A 21974-nucleotide genomic window follows, 5' to 3' on the forward strand; every position below is an offset into this window, starting at 1 on the left:
AGCCACCCAGGCGCCCCTCTCCTCATTTCTTAAGTATCTTTTTATCCCTCTCTCTTTTAAAATCTTGACACAACTTTTTTTTTTGTTTCTATTGAATAATCTGAGGGATTTGAAGGCCTCCACAATTTGAATTCCAACTAATATCTGTAAAAGGCCATGAGCAAATTAGATCTTGTCAGTCTTTCTGACATCAGATTACATATATATATATATATATATGAATATGATTCCTACTATATATATATATAATATATACATATTATATATATATATATATTAAGATTTTATTTATTTGTCAGAGAGAGAGAAAGAGAGCACAAGCAGGCAGAGTGGCAGGCAGAGGCAGGAGAAGCAGGCTCCCTGCTGAGCAAGGAGCCCCATGCGGGACTCAATCCCAGGACCCTGGGATCATGACCTGAGCCAAAGGCAGCAGCTTAACTGACTGAGCCACCCAGGTGTCCCAGATTCCTCCCTTTTAAATGCTAGGGTGAAATAGGTTTATCTTATTCATAATAGTAAGCTATAAAGATATGACTTTTTACAAGTATATAAAGCTTTTGTGTTCAGACCTTAATTGAGCTATGAACTTTTCTCTCCAATAAATGTTAATGGTTATATGAAACCACTTTATACTTAAATAGACATACATTTAAAATGTCTAGATCATATCCAAAAGGTAATTCTTCAATTAAGGAAGTAACTCCAAGAGGATCATTTTTTTCCCCAATGTTATACTGTTTGGGCTAAGCATGAAATGCAACTTTTAAATTTTAAAATGCCAACTATCTTGCTAAACTTATGCTTTTGAAAATTAAATGAGACCATACATTTCAATTTGTAAGAAATGCTTATTCTCAAGACAATAATTCTACTTTCTCTGAAGTTTATGTCACAACTGAATGTCTTCCATAAAATTGTTTGAATTCAGTCTTGTTTATTGGTGATGACTAAACTAACAAGTGATGAGAAAGATAAAAATAGATAAAACTTTAGTTTTGAAATGTTGGAGTTCTTTTAACATGGGTTTCAGTTGAAATTAGTATTTCTGATGCATAGAATGCATTTATATGTATTTATTGTATATCTGTGAATACACAGATTTATGCATTATATTATGTATTATGTTATGCATGATATTTAAGTATTATATATTCTGTATTATATGTATTTATTGCATATCTGTGTATATTGTATATCTACAATATACAGTGCACTCAAATTGGGGCACCTGGGTGGCTCAGTGGGTTAAGGCCTCTGCCTTCAGCTCAGGTCATGATCCCAGGGTCCTGAAATGGAACCCCATATCCGGCTCTATATAAAAAGTCATATCTTTATAGCTTACTATTATGAACCCCATATCCCCCATATCCGGCTCTCATATCCGGAGCCTGCTTCCTCCTCTCTCTCTGCCTGCCTCTCTGCCTACTTGTGATCTCTGTCAAAGAAATAAATAAAATCTTAAAAAAAAAAAAAAACAGAGCATTGTTGCCACAGTAATTTGTTTACCATCTAGTTTGAGAACATGCTCGTCCACATTTCAGTCAGATCAATTATATTCTATCCTAGCTACATAAAAAATGCAATTTTTTTTAAAGATTTTATTTATTTATTTGACAGAGATCACAAGTAGGCAGAGAAGCAGGCAGAGAGAGAGGAGGAAGCAGGCTCCCCACTGAGCAGAGAGCCCGATGCAGGGCTTGATCCCAGGACCCTGGGATCATGACCTGAGCCGAAAGCAGAGGCTTTAACCCATTGAGCCACCCAGGCGCCCCAAAAAGTGCAGAGTTTTTAAAAGAATTTCCACTTTGCTTCCTGAGTATTTTACTTTGGATAGTGTATCTCCCTGTATATCCACAGGGAGAACAAAAAAACTTGAAAAAAAAAAATATATATAAATATATAATCTTGTAGTAGATAATAAATCAGAGACTGATCATTCTTATTTTCCAAAATAGTGAGAAAGTGATGTTTACTGTCTGATACCTGATTTTCAACATGCAGGTGTGAGAAGCAAAAGTGTGACAGATCTTTTCGAAGTAGGCTATGGAACTATTTATGGATTAATAGATAAATATGTGAGTCCAAATAGTTACATATAATCTGAGAATCTTTTCATAGTATGTGTTTTTACCTATTATAGGAAAAATCTCATCCAGATTTGCTGCTCTATACTGCGCTCATGTCTCTTAATGATTTTTATTTCTGTGATGATAAACACTTTTGCCATATTTTAACTTTGATCTTATTATGACTTACAATAAGAAAAATCCAAGTTCTGTCATTAACAACTCCTTTTTCCTGAGTCAATATTTGTGTATATTTTTGTTTCACTTAATTTTTTAATTATCTTTTAAAATTTTGAAATAATTTCAGATTTACAGAAAAGTGCCAAAGGTAATATAGTTTTCATCCAGTTTTGACCCTTTGTCCAGTTTCCCTTAATGTTTACACCTTATATATATTAGTACATTTGTTAAACCAAGAACTTAACCTTGGCACATGAACTTAACTACAAACTTTATTTGGATTCCAGCAGGTTTTCATTAATGCCTTTTTCCCTATTCTAAGACCCAGTCCAGGATTCCATATTTCATTTAGTTGCCATGCCTCCTGTGGTCCAGGATAATTTCTCAAACTTTCCTTGTTTTCCTGACTTTGTTCTGAGATGTACTGGTCAGGTATTTTGCAGAGAGTCACTTGATTTGAGTTTTTCTAATGCCTGCTCATGATCAGACTGAGAGTTTGGGAAAAACTAACAGAGGAAATGTATCCTTTTCACCACATCATATACGGGGTATATAATATCAAGATGACATCACTTTTGATGTTGACCTTGATACTTGGCTAATGTATCAAAGTAAAGTTTGTCAAGTTTCTCCAATCTAAAGTCACTATTTTTGCCCTTTCTATATTTTATTGTTTGGAAGTGAGCCATTAAATTCAGCACACACTTGAAGGATGTTGGGGAATTGATGAAGCTTGCCTTTCCTGGAGGGGGTTATCAGCATATATTTTTTGGAATTCTACATCAAAGAAAACTTGCTCCTTCTTCCTCACGTTTTATTTATTCAGTCATTTATACCAATATAGACTGATACATATTTATTTTATATTTGAGTTTTAATACAATACCATAGTATCTTTTTTGTCAACATTTTTCTAGCTTTAATTATCAGAAGCTCTTTTCGGTTTGGCTCTTGTTCCCCTTTGACATGACTCTCCACCCTTTTGTTTCTTGAATTCTTCATTACTATCTGGCACTAGTAGATCCTCTGGACTCAAGCTGTCTTTTCCTTGCCCCAGCCCTAAAATCAGTTAGTTCTTCAAAGAACCATGATTCCTTTTATTGGCTAATGTTGTTTAGGGAAAAAAAAACCTGGATGCTAGCTGCTTTTTGTTACTTAGTTGTAGCTGCTTCTAGGCACTCAGTGGAAAAGTCCTGACATTATTTCTTCAAACATTTCTTCTGCCTTAGATTCTCTTTATTCTTATTCTGGGATTTCACTATGTCCATGTCAAAATGTTTAATATTGTCCCCAGGTCTTGGATACCCTAGTCTTATCCCTTTTTTGCTACCCACTTTTTTCTCTTTGTAATTTGTGTTGGTTATCTGCCAGTTAATGAAATTTTTCCTTGGAAGTGTCTACTAATAAGATTGTCAGAGAGGTACTACATTTTTGATACTGTGTTTTGACTTCAATATTTGTGTTTTTTGTAATATTTCCAACATTCTGCTGAATTAACCTATCTAATATACTATTTATCTGTTCCATTAAAAACTTTAACATATTAATCATAGCTCAAGTTTCCTATCTGAACATATCAAGTCAGTATCTGCATGTGATTCTGACAACTGTCTATTTCTTTCAATTATCCGCATTGCTTTTTGCTGTTTTTTGCTATGATATGCTTGGATTTGTGTTGTTGTTGTTGAAGGCTGTAGATATTATGACAATGGATACAGAAGTAACTGTATTGTGGGTATTGAAATAAGTATGCCTTCCTTCTGCTAAACCTGTAGTATGAAGTTTGTGTTAATCTGGTCAGAAGTTTGGGCAGGTTTAACATTTTCTGTTGCTATGGTTACCAGGGATGGCGTTTGCTGCTAAAGGCACCAGAGACTTCAAATTCCTTTATTGATACTTCATATTTATCTCCTTGCTTGAGTCTGGTGTTGCCTTTGTGCTCCTGCTCAGAGTCTTTTCTTGATTCTTTCCAATCGCATTCTGCTTTCATTTTTGAGAGAGGCTTGATAGCATGATGGTGAGGGAAGAATACGTATTCCCTGATGTTCTGATTAATTTCTGTATTAGATACAAACTGTGACCTGTATCTCAGGGATGTGGCCTTCACAAGTGTTTCTGTCCCTCCTCCAGGGCTGGAGTTGAAGCTTATACGTTTTTCCCTTTGCTGCTCTACTCTCATTGCAGTGGGGATTCACCTGTGTCCTTGGACTATAATTTTGAGGACATTCTCCTTGCAGATTAAACTTTTTCTCTTCCTGTGCGTGCGTGTGTGTGTGTGTGTGTGTGTGTGTGTTTATTTTTTACTTAGGAACAATTGTAGTGGAGTTCTGATTAGTGTGAGTTCCCCTCCCCCACATGCAATGGTATCATTCCAGGGCCCGCCCTTGAAGCTTTAGTCTGTGTTTCTATAGTGTAGATGAGGTGAAGGAGAAAGAGGGGGCAGTTTGATTATATTTTGACAGTAACATCTCTTAACTTCCAACATGTAAGAAACTTTCTATAGATGCTTTCCAAACACCCTCACAATAACCTAACGGGTTTCCTGGAAGAAAGCCCCACACAAGAGTGAGAAACCATCTATGTCTGTACTTCTCCAGGGTTTCACACTCTCAAACTGACCCACACTCCACTGTTAGCAGTTCCTTAAACCCTTCCAGGTTAATCTTTCAACTGATTTATATAGAATTCAGGATGTCTTTCATGTCAGTTTCTTTTTCTGATGACTGTTTCTCTTAGATTGACTGAGTAGTTGTCTGCCCTGTGACATCAGATCAACAATGGGTTCATGGAAGTTCTTTATTTGAAGCTTGTGTACCTTTTCTCTTACAATTTTAGACCAAAGTTCTTTTCACCTCTCTACGCCTTGGTGCTGAAACCAGATGTCCCCAAAACATCCCAACCTAGGAAGATCTAAGTCACAAAGATTATGACTGAGCTGTAAATCCAATCCTCAATAAATTTATAGTACTGTAATTCTAATATATTGTGTGCATATGTAGTAACAAAAATATTTTTTCTTTTTTTATTGTGTTATGTTACCATAAAATGCATTGTTAGTTTTTGATGCAGTGTTACAAGATTGTTTATGTACAACACCCAGTGCTCCATACAATACATGCCCTCCTTAATCCCCACCACCAGGCTCACCCATTCCCCCATCTCGCTCCCCTCTAAAACCCTCAGTTTATTTCTAGGAGTCCATAGTCTCTCATGATTCGTTTCCCCTCTGATTTTTCCCAATTCACTTTTCCTTTCCTTCTCCTAATGTCCTCCATGTTATTCCTTATGCTCCACAAGTAAGTGAAACTTGTGTTTGACTTTTTCTGAATGGCTTATTTCATTCAGCATAATCTCTTCCAGTTCCATCCATGTTGATGCAAAAGTTGGGATTCATACTTTCTGATGACTAATATTCCATTGTATATATGGACCACATCTTCTTTATCCATTCGTCTATTGAAGGGTATCTTAGCTTTTTCCACAGTTTGGTGACTGTGGCCATTGCTGGGGTACAAATGGCCCTTCTTTTCACTACATCTGTATCTTTGGGGTAAATACCCAGTAGTGCAATTGCAGGGTCATAGTGTAACTCTGTTTTTAATTTGTTGAGGAATCTCCACACTTTTCCAAAGTGGCTTCACCAACTTGCATTCCCACCAACAGTGTAAGAAGGTTCCCCTTTCTCCACATCCTTTCCAGCGTATGTTTCCTACCTTGTTAAATTTGGCCTTCTGACTGGTGTGAGGTGGTATCTCAATGTGGTTTTGATTTGAATTTCCTTGATAGCTAATGATGTACATATTTTCATGTGTCTGATAGCCATTTGTATGTCTTCATTGGAGAAGTGTCTGTTCATGTCTTCTGCCCAGTTTTTGACATGATTATCTGTTTTTTGGGCGTTGAGTTTGAGAAGTTCTTTATAGATATCGGATATCAGCCCTTTGTCTGTAGTGTCATTTGAAAATATCTTCTCCCATTCCGTGGGTTGCCTCTTTGTTTTGATGACTGTTTCCTTTGCTGTGCAGAAGCTTTTGACCTTGATGAAGTCCTAAAAGTTCATTTTTCACTTTTGTTTCCTTTGCCTTTGGAGACATTATCTTGAAAGAAGCTGCTGTGGCTGATGTTGAAGAGGTTACTGCCTATGTTCTCCTCTAGGATTTTGACAGATTCCTTCCTCATGTTGAGGTCTTTTATCCATTTTGAGTTTATCTTTGTGTATGGTGTAAGAAAATGTCCAAGTTTCATTCTTCTATGCATAGCTGTCCAATTTTCCCACCATTTATTGAAGAAACTGTCTTTTTTCCAATATATATTTTTCTTGCTTTGTCAAAGATTATTTGACCATAGAGTTGAGGGTCCATATCTGGGCTCTCTACTCTGTTCCACTGATCTATGTATCTGTCTTTGTGCCAGTACCATGCTGTCTTGGTGATCACAGCTTTGTAGTAAAGCTTGAAATCAGGTAACATAATGCCCCCAGTTTTTTCTTTTTCAACATTTCCTTAGCAATTTGGGATCTCTTCTTGTTCCACACTAATTTTAGGTTTGTTCCAGCTCTTTGAAAAATGCTGGTAAAATTTTGATCAGGATGGCATTGAAAGTATAGATTGCTCTAGGTAGTATAGACATTTTAACAATGTTTATTCTTCCAGTCCATGAGCATGGAATGTTTTTCCATCTTTTTGCGTGTTCTTCAATTTCTTTCGTAAGTGTTCTGTAGTTCCCTAAGTACAGATCATTTACCTCTTTGGTTAGGTTTATTCCCAGGTATCTTATGGTTCTTGGTGCTATAGTAAATAGATTCGATTCTCTCATTCCCCTTTCTATATTTTCATTGTTAGTGTATAAGAAAGCAACTGATTTCTGTGCATTGATTTTGTATCCTGCCACAGTATTGAAGTGCTGTTGAGCTCTAGTAGTTTGGGGGTGGAGTCTTTTGGGTTTTGCATATAAAGTGTCATGTCATGTGCAAAGAGAGAGAGAGTTTGACTTCATCTTTGCCCATTTGAATACCTTTTATTTCTTTTTGTTATCTGATTGCTGTTGCTAGGACTTCTACTACTATGTTGAATAACAATGGCAAGAGTGGACATCCTTGATGTGTTCCTGATCTCAAAGGGAAGGTTCTCTGCTTTTCCCCATTGAGGATGATATTCGCTGTGGGTTTTTCATAGATGGATTTTATGAAGTTAAAGAATGTTCCTTCTATCCCTATACTTTGAAGCATTTTAATCAGGAATGGATGCTCTGTCTTGTCAAATGCTTTTTCTGCATCAATTGAGAGGACCATGTGATTCTTCTCTCTTCTCTTATTGATTTGTTCTATCACACTGATTTGGAAGTGTTGAACCACACTTTCATCCCCTGGATTAATTCCACCTGGTCATGGTGGAATTTTTAATGTACTGTTGGATCCTATTATCTGGGATCATGTTGAGAATCTTGGCATCCATATTCATCAGGGATATTGGTCTGAAATTCTCTTTTTTGGTGGGGTCTTTGCCTGGTTTGGAGATGAAGGTAATGCTTCATAAAGAGAATCTGGAAGTTTTCTTTCTGCTTCAATTTTTTGAAACAGCTTCAGGAGAATAGGTATTAGTTCTTTGAATGTTTGGTGGAATTCTCCAGGGAATCCATCAGGTCCTGGGCTCTTGTTTTTTAGGAGGTTTTTGATCACTGCTTCAATCTCGTTACTAGATATTAGTCTATTCAAGTTGTCAATTTCCTGTTTCAGTCTGCAAAGTTTATAAGTTTCCAGGAATGCATCCATTTCTTCTAGGTTGCTTAACTTATTGGCATATAACTGTTGATAATAATTTCTGATGATTGTTTCTATTTCCTTAGTATTAGTTTTGATCTCACTCCTTTCATTCATAATTTTATTAATTTGGGTCCTCTTTTCTTTTGGATGAGTTGGGCCAGTGGTTTACCAATCTTATTAATTCTTTCAATAAACCAGCTTCTAGTTTCATTGATGTGTTCTACTGTATCACTAGTTTCTAACTCATTGATCTCTGCTCTTATTTCCCTTCTTGTGGATAGGGTTGGCTTTTTTGTTGATTCTCCAGTTCTTTAAGGTGTAAAGGGAGTTTGTGTATTCCGGATTTTTCAATTTTTTTGAGTGAGGCTTGGATGGCTAAGTATTTCTCCCTTAGATCCACCTTTTCCATATCCCATAGGTTTTAGACTGATGTGTCTTCATTCTCTTAGTTCCCATGAATTGTTTAAGTGATTGATCCAAACATTCTTAAGCAGGGTGGTCTTTAGTGTCCATATGTTTGAATTCCTTACAAACTTTTTTTTGTGGTTGAGTTCCAGTTTCAAAACATTGTGGTCTGAGAGTATGTAGGGAATAATCTCAATATTTTGGTATCAGTTGAGCCCTGATCTGTGATCCAGTATGCAATCTATTCCAGAGAAAGTTCCATGTGCACTCGAGAAGAATTAGTATTCTATTGTTTTAGGGTGGAGTGTTCTGTATATATCTAAGAGGTCCATCTGGTCCAATGTGTCATTCGAAGCTCTTTGTTGATTTTCTGCTTCAATGACCTATTGCTGAGAGTGGCATATTAAGATCCCCTACAATTAATGCATTTTTATCAATATATATACTTACAAAAATTGATACAAAGATTAATTTTATATCACATAAATATTCTGAGAGTTCTAAGTCTCAGAACTCTCCCCAATATTACTTTCATTTGGACCAATTTAAGACATTGTTTTATATGAAATTTAAGTAATTTAAGTATTTTATGAAGACTCAAGATAAATGTTTTATATAAATACTTTTGATTATTTTGCTTATTTTCCCTTTGCATTTTGTAGCTGTTTTTGATCTCTTTTCCTAGATACCCTTTATTAACTTTTTCTACTTTCCCAAAATCTTGATTTAGTAAATATGACCATTTATGGGAAAAATAAAATTAGAGAGTATGCTTTATAATTGTAATGCAACTGATAAAAGAATCACTCTTAAAATGTATTTACATTTGAATCGAGTTGATAGAAATTTCAATGAAAGATTTGAGATGTAGAATGAAATTTTTGTGTAAGTTAAATAAAAGCCTCCCACCAACTTTCTCCCTGACTTATAGAATAAAAATAAATGCATAATAGTTGCTCTTTATTAGAAAAATACATTTTAAGTTTATAGTTTGTTTTACAGTAATATCCAGAAAATAATGAGCCAGCCCTGACATTCTATTGAATTAGCCATTCCTTTTCATTGCTGAACATGCCCAATTTTGGTTTTAAGACATAAATTTTTTTCCAGAGAAAATAATGTAATATTTTATTTTAAAAATGTATTATAAATACATACTTTCCTTTTGAAAACTCTTTAGGAAATAAGGAAATATAAAATAGATAAAAAGTACACACAATCCTATAATTCAATGATATACACATAGAGGACTGTCAAATTTCCTGCTCTATACTTACACTGATCTCTTGCTATGATCTCTGGTATGAAGGACTAACCCACTCCCTCTAAACTCCTTTCTTGAGTCAACAATTCTGAAAAAAGAACATGGCTGAGATGGGTTATTTCAAAGAAAAATAACTTTGCAATACCTATATGAGTAAAGTCAACCTAACTCACTTTTATTTCTTTTTCTTCTAAAATTCTTTTAATTTCCCATGCTTAGATGTTCTGCCTATTGTAACTACCCAAATAAACTATTTTTTCCAGTTGAATCTCAGAAAATTTTTGAAAGTCCAGCACAACAATAATATTCAAAGATACAATATTTCTAACCTTTATTATATATGTGTATATATACAGAGAGAGATAAGTATATTCTGTGCATTTATGTGTATATGTATATATATATATTATATGGATATATGGATATATTTTAAATAACAGCATAATATAACATTTCATAACTTCTTTTAACAGACTGAACACATACGTGAGAGCAGAAATGTTTGTGTAAGTGTGTGTGTGTATATGCCCGGTAAAGCAAAAGTTAGCAGTACATTGTATATATTGTAAGTTTAAACTGATTTTATTTATCAACATTTGGATTCTTTCATGACAAAGGATGGAGAGGTAGAAGGATCTAGTAGAAATCACTTATTAATGAGCTTGCTGGAATTTGCTTGATTATCTTCTTAGGATAAATGTTAACTCAGATTAGCAAGGTAATACATATGTTCTCTGTTCAAGTATTTGTTATTACTAATATGTCCCCCAAAAGTATTGTACCTATTGAGAATCCAATTATAAAGAAAAAGAGGAAGGGGAGCCTGGGTGACTTAGTCATTTGTGTCTGACTCTTGATTTCAGATCAGATCATGATCTCAGGGTCCTGGAATGGAGCCCTGCATTGGGCTCTGCATTCAGAAGGGAGTCTGCTTGAGGACTCTCTGCCACCCTCTTCCCCTCCCCTTCCCCCTGCTCCTGTGCTCTCTCTCTCTCTCTCTCCTTCTCTCAAATAAATAAATCTTCAAAAGGGAAGGGAGGAAGGAAGGAAGAAATGGTGGGAGGGAGGGAGGAGGGCAGAAAGAGAGAGAGAGGAAGAAAGGAAGGGAGAAAGAAAGAGAAGAGATGGAGGAAAAGAAGAGAAAATAGAAAAAGAACAATCATTTCCAAATATTAGTTAATTTCTAGTAATTAATGGGTAATTGGAGGCAAAGGGACTAAGAATGAGTATGGGGGGGAGAATGAGGGGTAAGATTCCATGAGGCATTTCTTAAAGTAAAATACAAAATGAGGGGCACCTGGGTGGCTCAGTGGGTTAAGCCTCTGCCTTCGGCTCAGGTCATGGTCTCAGGGTCCTGGAATCAAGCCCCACATCGGGCTCTCTGCTCAGCAGGGAGCCTGCTTCCCCCTCTCACTCTGCCTGCCTCTCTGCTTACTTGTGATCTCTGTTAAATAAATAAATAAAATCTTAAAAAAAAATACAAAATGAAAGAAAGATTTTGATAGTGTTTGCTGAACCATTTTGCCTGCAGTTATTACACTGTTTTAAATTCTTTCTTGAAAAGCATTTTTTACTTTAGTGATTCCTTTTTTTGAACAGCAGTTTTCTGAACTACAACTGAGGGAACACTCCCTGTGAAGCCAGAAGCATAAGTAGTGAGTGGAAGTGGTGGCTAAGAGGCAAGATATTTCAGTCCACAGGAGGATAATATTTTTAGTAAAAATCAACAAGAAACTATTACATTGCAGCAAAAAGCAGTACTGCTCCTGAAAAATCCTAACTGCAAAAATGTTATGATTACTAAAACAGAATCTGAAGATGGGGATCTAACATTATAAAAACAGGTGAATTGTTTTATAAAAATAGACATATAGGAAACATTATCTGTGAAAATATGAATATATTATTTTGATATGGGATTATTTATAAGCATAACACATTTCTCTGTAAATCCCAAAGCCCATGCTGGTTGTCTTTTGCAACAGCAAGTACTAGGCTTCCTATATCATCAGGGACTATCAGATTCATTCTCTTGGATTGCTATTAATAATTTTGTGGGGTTTTTTTAACCTAAATAACTAGAATGAAGTTTACATGAGTGTCAACATGACATGATTAAACTATTCTGTGCTGTTCAGTAACATTCATGAGAGTAGGATGGAATTTAGTGGGAGAGCTGACTGAATTAACACCAAGACATGCTTCCTTCCCAAGATTAGAGAAATAATTTTATTTCACTAGCAGTACAGGATGAACTAGAGAAACAGAATCCGCATGGCTGGTCTACACAAACACAAAGATCCTCTTCCCATATGCAGAAATAATTGCAAATGTCAGGGAAAATCCACCGTCTCCTAAGCAGAGTTGATGGTGTTGCAATAAGAGTGTGACAGTTGGAAAATTGCAGAAGGAAAATTGTGGCTCATTTGCATTGACTGACTAAATGTTGCTGAACGGGACTATTGTGGGTTCTGTGGTACAGACAAGGTCCCTAAGTATGCAAGATGATTAAACAAGATAAAAGAGCACAATCATAAGCATAAGTATTTTCCTTGGTTTTTCCATCTTGGAAGTATTTATTTGGTTTTGTTAATTTTACTATTTACAAGGCTATTATGTGGTAACTCTAGGACTGAGCCATGGAGGCACCCCCATGAATTTTTTTTTTTTTTAATACAATCTTGGCTTCTTTGACTACTCTTTCACATGTTTTATAATTAGTTGCCTAAGTAGTGTAAAATGCCAAAATTGTTGTTTTTGAAATGCATTTAATTTATAGAAACATTTGATGATAATTGGAACCTAACAATATATTCTTAGTATATTTTTAAAGCTTTAACTTTTCTTTGATAAATTGCTACACAGATTTTAATAGCTTTATTCCCAGGCTAATTTTGCTTGGTTTGGGGATTTGCAAATGATAATTTTTTATATAATTTCATTTTTTAACAGTAGTTGACATATTAAAATTCAACTTGAGATTTTCTAGGTGCCCAATCATATGATCAGTAATCATCTCTATTCTTTCTAATTATCACATATTGTATTATTTTCTCTTGTTTTCAGGACTTCCTGGGACTTATATTAAAATACTGAGAAGTGATAATAGTAAATGGAATGCTTTCAATTTTCACAAATATATATACATTTGTGAAAATATATGTCATATATATACATATGACATATATTTCCTGTAGGTTCATGAAGATGCTCAGATGTTCAGAATGGTTCAATAACTAGCTGAATTCCTTGGACATGGCAAAATTTAGAATGAATATATATATATATATATATATATATATATATATATATATATGAACCATTTTGAACACCTACAATCTCAACAGGAGATGGAATAAAAGAGAAGCAATTCCAGGAAAATTTAGGTTTTCTACTCTTGTGCCATCTTGCTCCTCCCCCCATTCATCAGAATTTTAACCTGATAAGCATCTTCATTAATCTAACAGGAAATATATATATATATATATATACACACACACACACACACACACACACACACACACACACATACACACACAGTATCCTACAGGATATATATATGTTATACACACACACATATATATATACACAAATATATGGCTCAGTCATTTAAGCATCTGTCTGTGGCTCAGGTCATGATCCTCTAGGTCTGGTGTCTGGGATCGAGCTAGTGGCCGGCTACCAGCTGAGCAGGGAGTCAGCTTCTCCCTCTCTCAAATAAATAAAATATTTAAAGAGTAAATAAATAAAAAAATACATGAAGATATGTTCTTCAACAGATATCAAAGTTAACAGACCTACTGTAATTAAGAATATCTATTGTAGAAACAGAGGAGCAAGATGGTGGGGTAGGAGACCTAAATTTCATTGGGTCCAAGAAATTCAGCTAGATAGTTATCAAACCATTCTGGACACCTACAAACTCAAGAGGAGATCAAAGAGAAGAAGAGTAGCATTCCAGGAACAGAAAGGCGACCACTTTCTGGAAGGCAGGACATATGGAGAAGTGAATCCAAGGCGATATATGGGAAGGGAGACTGGGGGTGGGGGGCTGGCTCCCAGCAAGCAGTAAAAAAACAGAGCACAAAATCAGAACTTTAACAAGCCTTCTCTGCAGGGGGACGTCACTCCAGAGGCTAAGTGTGGCAGGTGGAGCCCTTGCGGGGACAGTGTGGCCTCAGGACCTGTGGAGTCACAGAAAGACCAGAGGTTGCCTGAGTGTGGCAGTGCTTCCAGGTATTAGAGCAGGGAAGCCAGCTACAAAGACAAAGCTGAGGAGTGGGCTCTTAGCTTAGGGTTGCCATAAACCATGATCCCCGCCATTGTTGGGCCATTACTCTTCTAGCAGGGACCCCACAGGTGGCAGATCTGGGGAGACTCACCTTCCTCCCCTGGAGGAAGTGGAGTGGGAGTGTGCTGCAGGAATCTGCTGAGTTTGGAGACTCCAAATGGGGCCGTGTGCCAGAGACAGAAACACTTAGTCACAGGCCAGGTGAGCACGGAGTGCATCTACCGACCAGGGAGACAGGAGTGATTGACTGCTTTTCCCTGAGGGCTCACTGAGGAGTGGGATTCCAAGCTCTCGGTTCCTCTAGAGCTGCAGATTGGGAGGCCGCCATCTTCATTCCCATCCTCGAAAGCTGCACTGAAAGCATTAAGGGAACAATAGCTACTGAGAGCAAAACTGACCAGACTACTTACCCTGGCCCCTGGCAAGGACAGTGCAATTCCACCTTGGGCAAAGACATTTGACAGTCCCTGCAATAGGCCCCTCTGCCAGAGATCAGCATCTAGCCAAGACCAAGTTCACCAATCAACGAGAACTGCAAAACTTCAGAGCTAGGGGAATATAGCACATAGAATTCATGGTTTTCTCCCCAATGATTCATTAGTCTTTCAAAGTTAAGTTTTTTTTTTTTTCTTACTCTATTTTTAAAATTTTTCCTCTTTCCCATTTTAACCTTTTTTAACTGTTGCATCTGACCAATACTTTTTAAAATCTTCTTAAAATTTCATTGCTATAGTCACATTCTATCCCTTCCTTGTATTGAACATTATTTTTGTATACATTTAAGTTTTTCTCTCTTTAAAATTTTGGGATACAGTTTCTTCTAACAGACCAAAATGTAGCCTAAACCTAGCATATGGCTTTGTTCGAGACTCCACCCTGATCATCACATTCCATTTTTTTTTTCATCCAACTTCTTATCAATTCCTTTTTTAAAATCTTTTTTTAAATTTCAACTTCACAGTCATATTCCATCCCTCATGTTTATCCTTATTTTCAAGTGTATGTGTGTGTGTGTGTGTGTATTTTTTTTTAATTCTTCTTCTTTCTTTAAAATTTTGGGAGCAGTTTTGTCTAACAGATGAAAATACACCCAAAATCAAGTGTGTGGCTCTGTTCCATTCACCAGCCTAATCATATACTTTTTTCCTTTCTTCTCTCCCCAGTTTCAGGTCTCTGTTGATTTGGTTAGTGTGTATTTTTCTGGGGTCATTGCTACCCTTTTAGTATTTTGTTCTCTCATTCAACTATTCTTCTCTGGATAAAATGACAAGGCAGAAAAAACTCACTTCCAAAAAAAAAAAGAAAGAAAGAAAGAAAGAAATGAAAGAATGAAAGAAAGAAAAATGGGCAGTACTGACAGCTAGGGACCTGATCAATATGGACGGACGTTAGTAAGATGTCAGAACTAGAGTTCAGAATGACGATTATAAAGATGCTACTTGGGCTGAAGAAAACATAGAAGATACTAGAGAATCCCTTTCTGGTGAAATAAACTAAAATCTAGCCAAGTTGAAATTTAAAAAAGCTATTAATGAGGTGTAATAAAAAATGAAGGCTCTTACTGCTAGCATAAATGAGGCAGAAGAGAGAGTGATAAGACCAAATGATGGAGAATAAAGAAGCTGAGAAAAGGAGAGATAAGCAAATACTGGACCACAAGAGGAGAACTCGAGAGATAAGTAATACCATAAGATGAAACAATATTAGAATAATTAGGATCCCAGAAGAAGAAGAAAGAGAAAAGGGGGCAGAGGGTATATTGGAGCAAATTATAGCAGAGAATTTCCCTAATCTGTGGAAGGAAACAACATCAAAATCCAGGAGGCACAGAGAAACCCCCTCAAAAATCAATAAAAATAGGTCAACAGCCCATCATCTAAAAGCAAAACTTACAAGTCTCAGAGACAAAGAAAACATCCTGAACGCAGGTCAGGACAAGAGGCGTGTAACATACAATGGTAAAAAGATTAGATTAGATTGGCAGCAGACCTATCCACAGAGACCTGGCAGGCCAGAAAGGACTGGCATGACCTATACAGAAATGAAACAAGAAAAATATGCAGCCAAGAATACTGAATCTGGGCTGTCATTGAAAATAGGAAGAGAGCTAAAAAGCATCCAGGACAAACACCAAACCAGCCCTACAGGAAATATTGAAAGTGGCCCTCTAAGCAAAGAAAGAGCCTAAAGGTAACAGATCAGAAAGGGACAGAGACAATATATACTAAGAGTCACCTTACAGGCAATACAATGGCACTAAATTCATATCTCTCAATAGTTACCCTGAATGTAAAATGGGCCAAATGCCCAAAATCAAAAGACAGAGGGTACCAGAATGGATAAAGAAAACAAGACCCATCAATATGCTGTCTGCAAGGAACTCATTTTATACCCAAAGACACCTCCAGATTTAAAGGGGGAGGGGACAATTTGCCATGGTAATCAACATCAAAGAAAGCTGGGGTAGCAATCCTCATGGCAGACAAATTAGATTTTAAGTCAAGGACTATAATAAGAGAAGGGAAAAGACACTATATCATATGTAAAGTGTCTGTCCAATGAGAAGATATAACAATTGTAAATATCTATGCCCCTCACATGGGAGCAGCCAACTATATAAGCCAATTAATAACAAAATCAAAGAAACAAATCAACAATAATACAACAATAGTAGGGGACTTCAACACCCTCCTCACTGGAATGGGCAGATCATCTAAGCAAAAGATCAACAAGGAAATAAAGACTTTAAATGACACACTGGACCAGATGGACATCACAGATATATTCAGAACATTCCATCCCAAGGCAACAGAATACTCATTCTTCTCTAATGTACATGGAACATTCTCCAGAATAGATCACATGCTGGGTCACACATCAGGTCTCAACTGGTACCAAAAGACTGGGATTATTCCCTGCATATTTTCAGACCACGATGCTCTGAAACTAGAACTCAACCACAAGAGGAAAGTTGGAAAGAACTCATATACATGGAGGCTAAAGAGCATCCTACTAAAGGATGAATGGGTCAACCAGGAAATTAAAGATGAATTTTAAAAAATTCATGAAAACAAATGAAAATGAAAACTCAACTGTTCAAAATCTGGGGGATGGGGGCACCTGGGTGCCTCAGTGGGTTAAGGCCTCTGTCTTCGGCTCAGGTCATGATCTCAGGGTCCTGGGAACAAGGCCCGCATCACGCTCTCTGCTCAGCAGGGAGCCTGCTTCCCTCTCTCTCTGCCTGCCTCTCTGCCTACTTGTGATCTCTGTCAAATCAATAAATAAAATCTTTAAAAAAAAAAAATCTGGGACGCCTGGGTGGCTCAGTTGGTTAAGCAGCTGCCTTCGGCTCAGGTCATGATCCCAGCGTCCTGGGATCAAGTCCCACATTGGGCTCCTTGCTCGGCGGGGAGCCTGCTTCTGCCTCTGCCTGCCATTCTGTCTGCCTGTGCTCGCTCTCTCTCCCTCTCTCTCTGACAAATAAATAAAATCTTTATTTAAAAAAAAAATCTGGGGGATGCAGCAAAGGCAGTCCTAAAAGGAAAGTATATAGCAATACAAGCCTTTCTCAAGAAACAAGAAAGTTCTCAAATGTACAACCTAACCCTATACCTAAAGGAGCTGGAGAAAGAACAGCAAAGAAAGCCTAAACCCAGCAGAGGGAGAGTAATAGTAAAGCTTAGACCAGAAATCAATGACATAGAAACAAAAGAACAGTAGAACAGATCAACGAAACTAGGAGCTGGTTCTTTGAAAGAATTAATAAGATTGATAAACCCCTGGCTAGAATTATCAAAAAGAAAAGAGAAAGGACCCAAATTAATAAAATCATGAATGAAAGAGGTGAGATCACAACCAATACCAAAGAAATAGAAACAATTATAAGAATATATTATGAGGAACTATACGCCAGCAAATTTGACCATCTGGAAGAAATGGATGCATTCCTAGAAATGTATAGACTACCCAGATTGAACCAGGAAGAAATAGAAAACCTGAACAGACCCGTAACTGGTGAGGAAATTGAAGCAGTCATCAAAAATCTCCCAACAAGAGCCCAGGACCAGATGGCTTCCCAGGGGAATTCTAACAAACATTTAAAGAAGAATACCTATTCTCCTGAAACTGTTCCAAAAAAATAGAAATTGAAGGAAAACTTCCAAACTCATTTTATGAGGCCAGCATCACCTTGATCCCCCAAAGACTCCACCAAAAAGGAGAATTAGAGACCAATATCCCTGATGAACATGGATGCAAAAATTCTCACCAATATAGTAGCCAATAGGATCCAAAAGTACATTAAAAGGATTACTCACCATGACCAAATGGGATTTATTCATGGGCTGCAAGGGTGGATCAGCATCTGCAAATCAACCAGTGTGACACAATACATTAATAAAAGAAAGAACAAGAACCATATGATACTCTCAATAGATGCCTAAATAGCATTTGACAAAGTACAGCATCCTTCCTTGATCAAAACTCTTCACAGTGTAGGGATCAAGAGTACATACCTCAATATCGTAAAGCCATCTATTAAAAACCCACAGTGAATATCATTTTCAATGAGGAAAACCTGAGAGCTTTTCCCCTAAGGTCAAGAACACAGCAGGGCTGTTCATTATCATCACGGCTATTCAACATAGTATTAGAAGTCCTATCCTCAGCAATCAGACAATAACAACAAAAAATAAATAAAAGGCATCCAAATTGGCAAATAAGAAGTCAAACTCTCAATCTTTGCAGATGATATGATACCTTATGTGGAAAACCCAAAAGACTCCACTCCAAAACTGCTAGACCTCATACGAGAGTTCAGTAAAGTGTCAGGATATAAAATCAATGCACAGAAGTCAGTTGCATTTCTATACACCACCACCAAGACAGAAAAAAGAGAAATTAAGGAGTCAATCCCATTTACAATTGCACCCCAAACCGTAAGATACCTAGGAATAAACCTAAGCAAAAAGGCAAAGAATCTGTACTCAGAAAACTGTAGAGTACTCAAGAAAGAAATTGAGGAAGATACAAAGAAATGGGAAATTTTTCCATGTTCATGGATTGAAGAACAAAAGTTGTGAAAACGTGTATGCTACCTAGTGCAATCTACATGTTTAATAAAATCCTTATGAAAATACCATCAACTGTTTTCAAAAAATGGAACAAATAATCCTAAAATTTATATGGAACCAGAAAAGACCCTGAATAGCCAGAGGAATGTTGGAAAAGAAAACCAAAGTTGGCAGCATCACAATTCCAGACTTTAAGCTCTATTACAAAGCTGTCATCATCAAGACAGTATGGTACTGGCACAAAAACAGACACACACAGATCCATGGAACAGAATAGAGAGACCAGAAATGAATCCTCAACTCTATGGTCAACTAATCTTCGACAAAGCAGGAAAGAATGTCCAATGTCAAAAAGACAGCCTCTTCAACAAATGGTGCTGGGAAAACTGGACAGCCACATGCAGAAGAATGAAACTGGACCGTTTCCTTACACCACACACAAAAATGGACTCAAAATGAATGAAAAACATCAATGCGAGAAAGGAATCCATCAAAATCCTTGAGAAGAACACAGGCAGCAACCTCTTCGACCTCAGCCACAGCAAACTTCTTCCTAGAAATACTACCAAAGGCAAGGGAAGCAAGGGCAAAAATGAACTATTGGGACTTCATCAAGATCAAAAGCTTTTGCACAGCAAAGTAAACAGTGAACAAAACCAAAAGACAACCGACAGAATGGGAGAAGATATTTGCAAATGACCTATCAGATCAAAGACTAGTATCCAAAAATCTATAAAGAATTTATCAAAGTCAACTCCCAAAGGAAAAATCATCCAATCAAAACATGGGCAGAAGACATGAACAGACATTTCTGTAAAGAAGACATCCAAATGGTCAACAGACACTTGCAAAAGTGCTCCACATCACTCGGCATCAGGGAAGTACAAATCCAAACCACAGTGAGATACCACCTCACACCAGTCAGAATGACTAAAATTAAGCAGTCAGGAAATGAAAGATGTTGGCAGATCTGTCTGATCTGCCATGTTGGCAGGATGCAGAGAAAGGGGGAACCCTTCTAAACCATTGTTGGGAATGCAAGCTGGTGTAGCCACTCTGGAAGACAGTATGGAAGTTCCTCAAAAAGTTGAAAATAGAGTTACCCTATGACCCAGCAATCACACTACTGGGTATTTACCCTGAAGACACAAATGTAGTGATCCGAAGGGGCACGTGCACCCAAAAGTTTATAGCCGCAATGTCCACAATAGCCAAACTATGTAAAGAGCCTATATGTCTATCAACAGATGAATGGATAAAGAAGATGTTAGATACATATATATCTCACAATATATGTATATGTGTATATGTGTGTGTGTGTGTGTGTGTACATATATAGCCATCAAAAGAAATGAAATCTTGCCTTTTGCAAAAATGTGGATGGAACTAGAGGGTATTATGCTAAGTGAAATAATCAGAGAGAGACAATTATATGATCTCTCTGATATGAGGAATTTTAGAGGCAGGGTGGGGATTCGTGGGGGGAAGGGAGAGAAAAATGAAACAAGATGGGACCAGGGAGGGAGGCAAACCATAACCATAAAAGACTTAATCTCTCATTTACAGATCCCTTGTTGAGCCACATCGGACACCACAGATAGAGACACTATTTCTAAATGGTGTAGAGAAAGGAAAAGGGACAGATGATAACATAACATTCCACATCATACAACACAGAAGCAATTCCCAAGGAGTTACAGAGGTAAATAAGACAGACAAAACTATTAAACATTGTCACAATACTTAAAATTATGATGTTGCCTTTTTCTTGATGCCTTCCCTCCATCTTCCCGAAAACTCCTTAAAATCTAACCTCAGTTGGAATACTCCAAGGGTTAATGCTTATACCTCTTCTCTGTCTGTGTCCATTCACTTGGTTATTTCTGTGCTGACAGCTCCCAATTATGTATTTCCAGTCTGGGAGTCTTCCCCTGAATTTCACACTGTGTACTGCCATCTTCACTCATGATTAATGGCCATTGCAAATTAATATGTCTACAACAAAGTCTCATCTCTATCCTCTCCCCGAAACTATGTCTATCCAGAGATTCTCCAGCCTTGATAGCAGCAAGTTCTTCCTTTTAGTTACTCAGGTCAATACTTTGTAATTGCTTTGACTCCCCTCCTTCACGCACTACATTCAATCTCAAGAAACTTTCCTCGAAAATATAGACACGTGATTCCCACCCCTCATTACTGCCACTGCTCCCACTCTCTACAAACCACACACATCGATCCCTTGGATTGTCACTGGAACAGGTCTCCTGCTTCCTCTCTGGTCCTCTACACAGCATGCAACTAGAATGAAAACAAAGCAAAACAACATGTCTGAGAGCAGCATTCCTCTGCTCAAATCTAAGACTCATCTCTTGGAGTAAAGAACCCAGTCCCCTAATGCCTCACCCTTCCCAGTGTGACTCGACAACTCTGATGCCTCTGAGACCTCATCTCCCACAATTCTTCCCATCATTCACTGAGTCCCACCCACAATGACCTAATCACCGCCCATCGAATGTGCCAGGAGCTCAGCCATGCCTGGAGTTTGCACCGTCTACTTCCCTTGTCTGGAAAACTTACCCCAAAGATTGCTTATGGATTACTCCCTCAAGTCTTCCATGAAAGAAGGCATGTAAACCTCAAATAGCGTCAGCTTCCTCAAGGCACCTTTTCCTTTATTTTTCCACTTTGCACCATCAGAAATGATGTGATGTTTATTGTTATTTTTAATTGTCTTTCCCTGCACCATTATATTGGAATTTAAGTTTCTGAGGGCACTGATTCTTTGCACGGTTTCTTGCTGTATATCTGGCAAGCTTAAAACAATGCTTGGTACACAGCAGAGACTCAAGAAATATTTCTATATTAATGTACTTTTAAAGATCACCCATAATTCAAAGAGAAAAATACAAATTACCTAGAAAATGAGCAAAGTGTC

This window comes from Lontra canadensis, unplaced genomic scaffold (assembly GCF_010015895.1).
Source record: "Lontra canadensis isolate GAN:19392208 unplaced genomic scaffold, GSC_riverotter_1.0 scaffold85, whole genome shotgun sequence".
NCBI lineage: Eukaryota > Metazoa > Chordata > Mammalia > Carnivora > Mustelidae > Lontra > Lontra canadensis.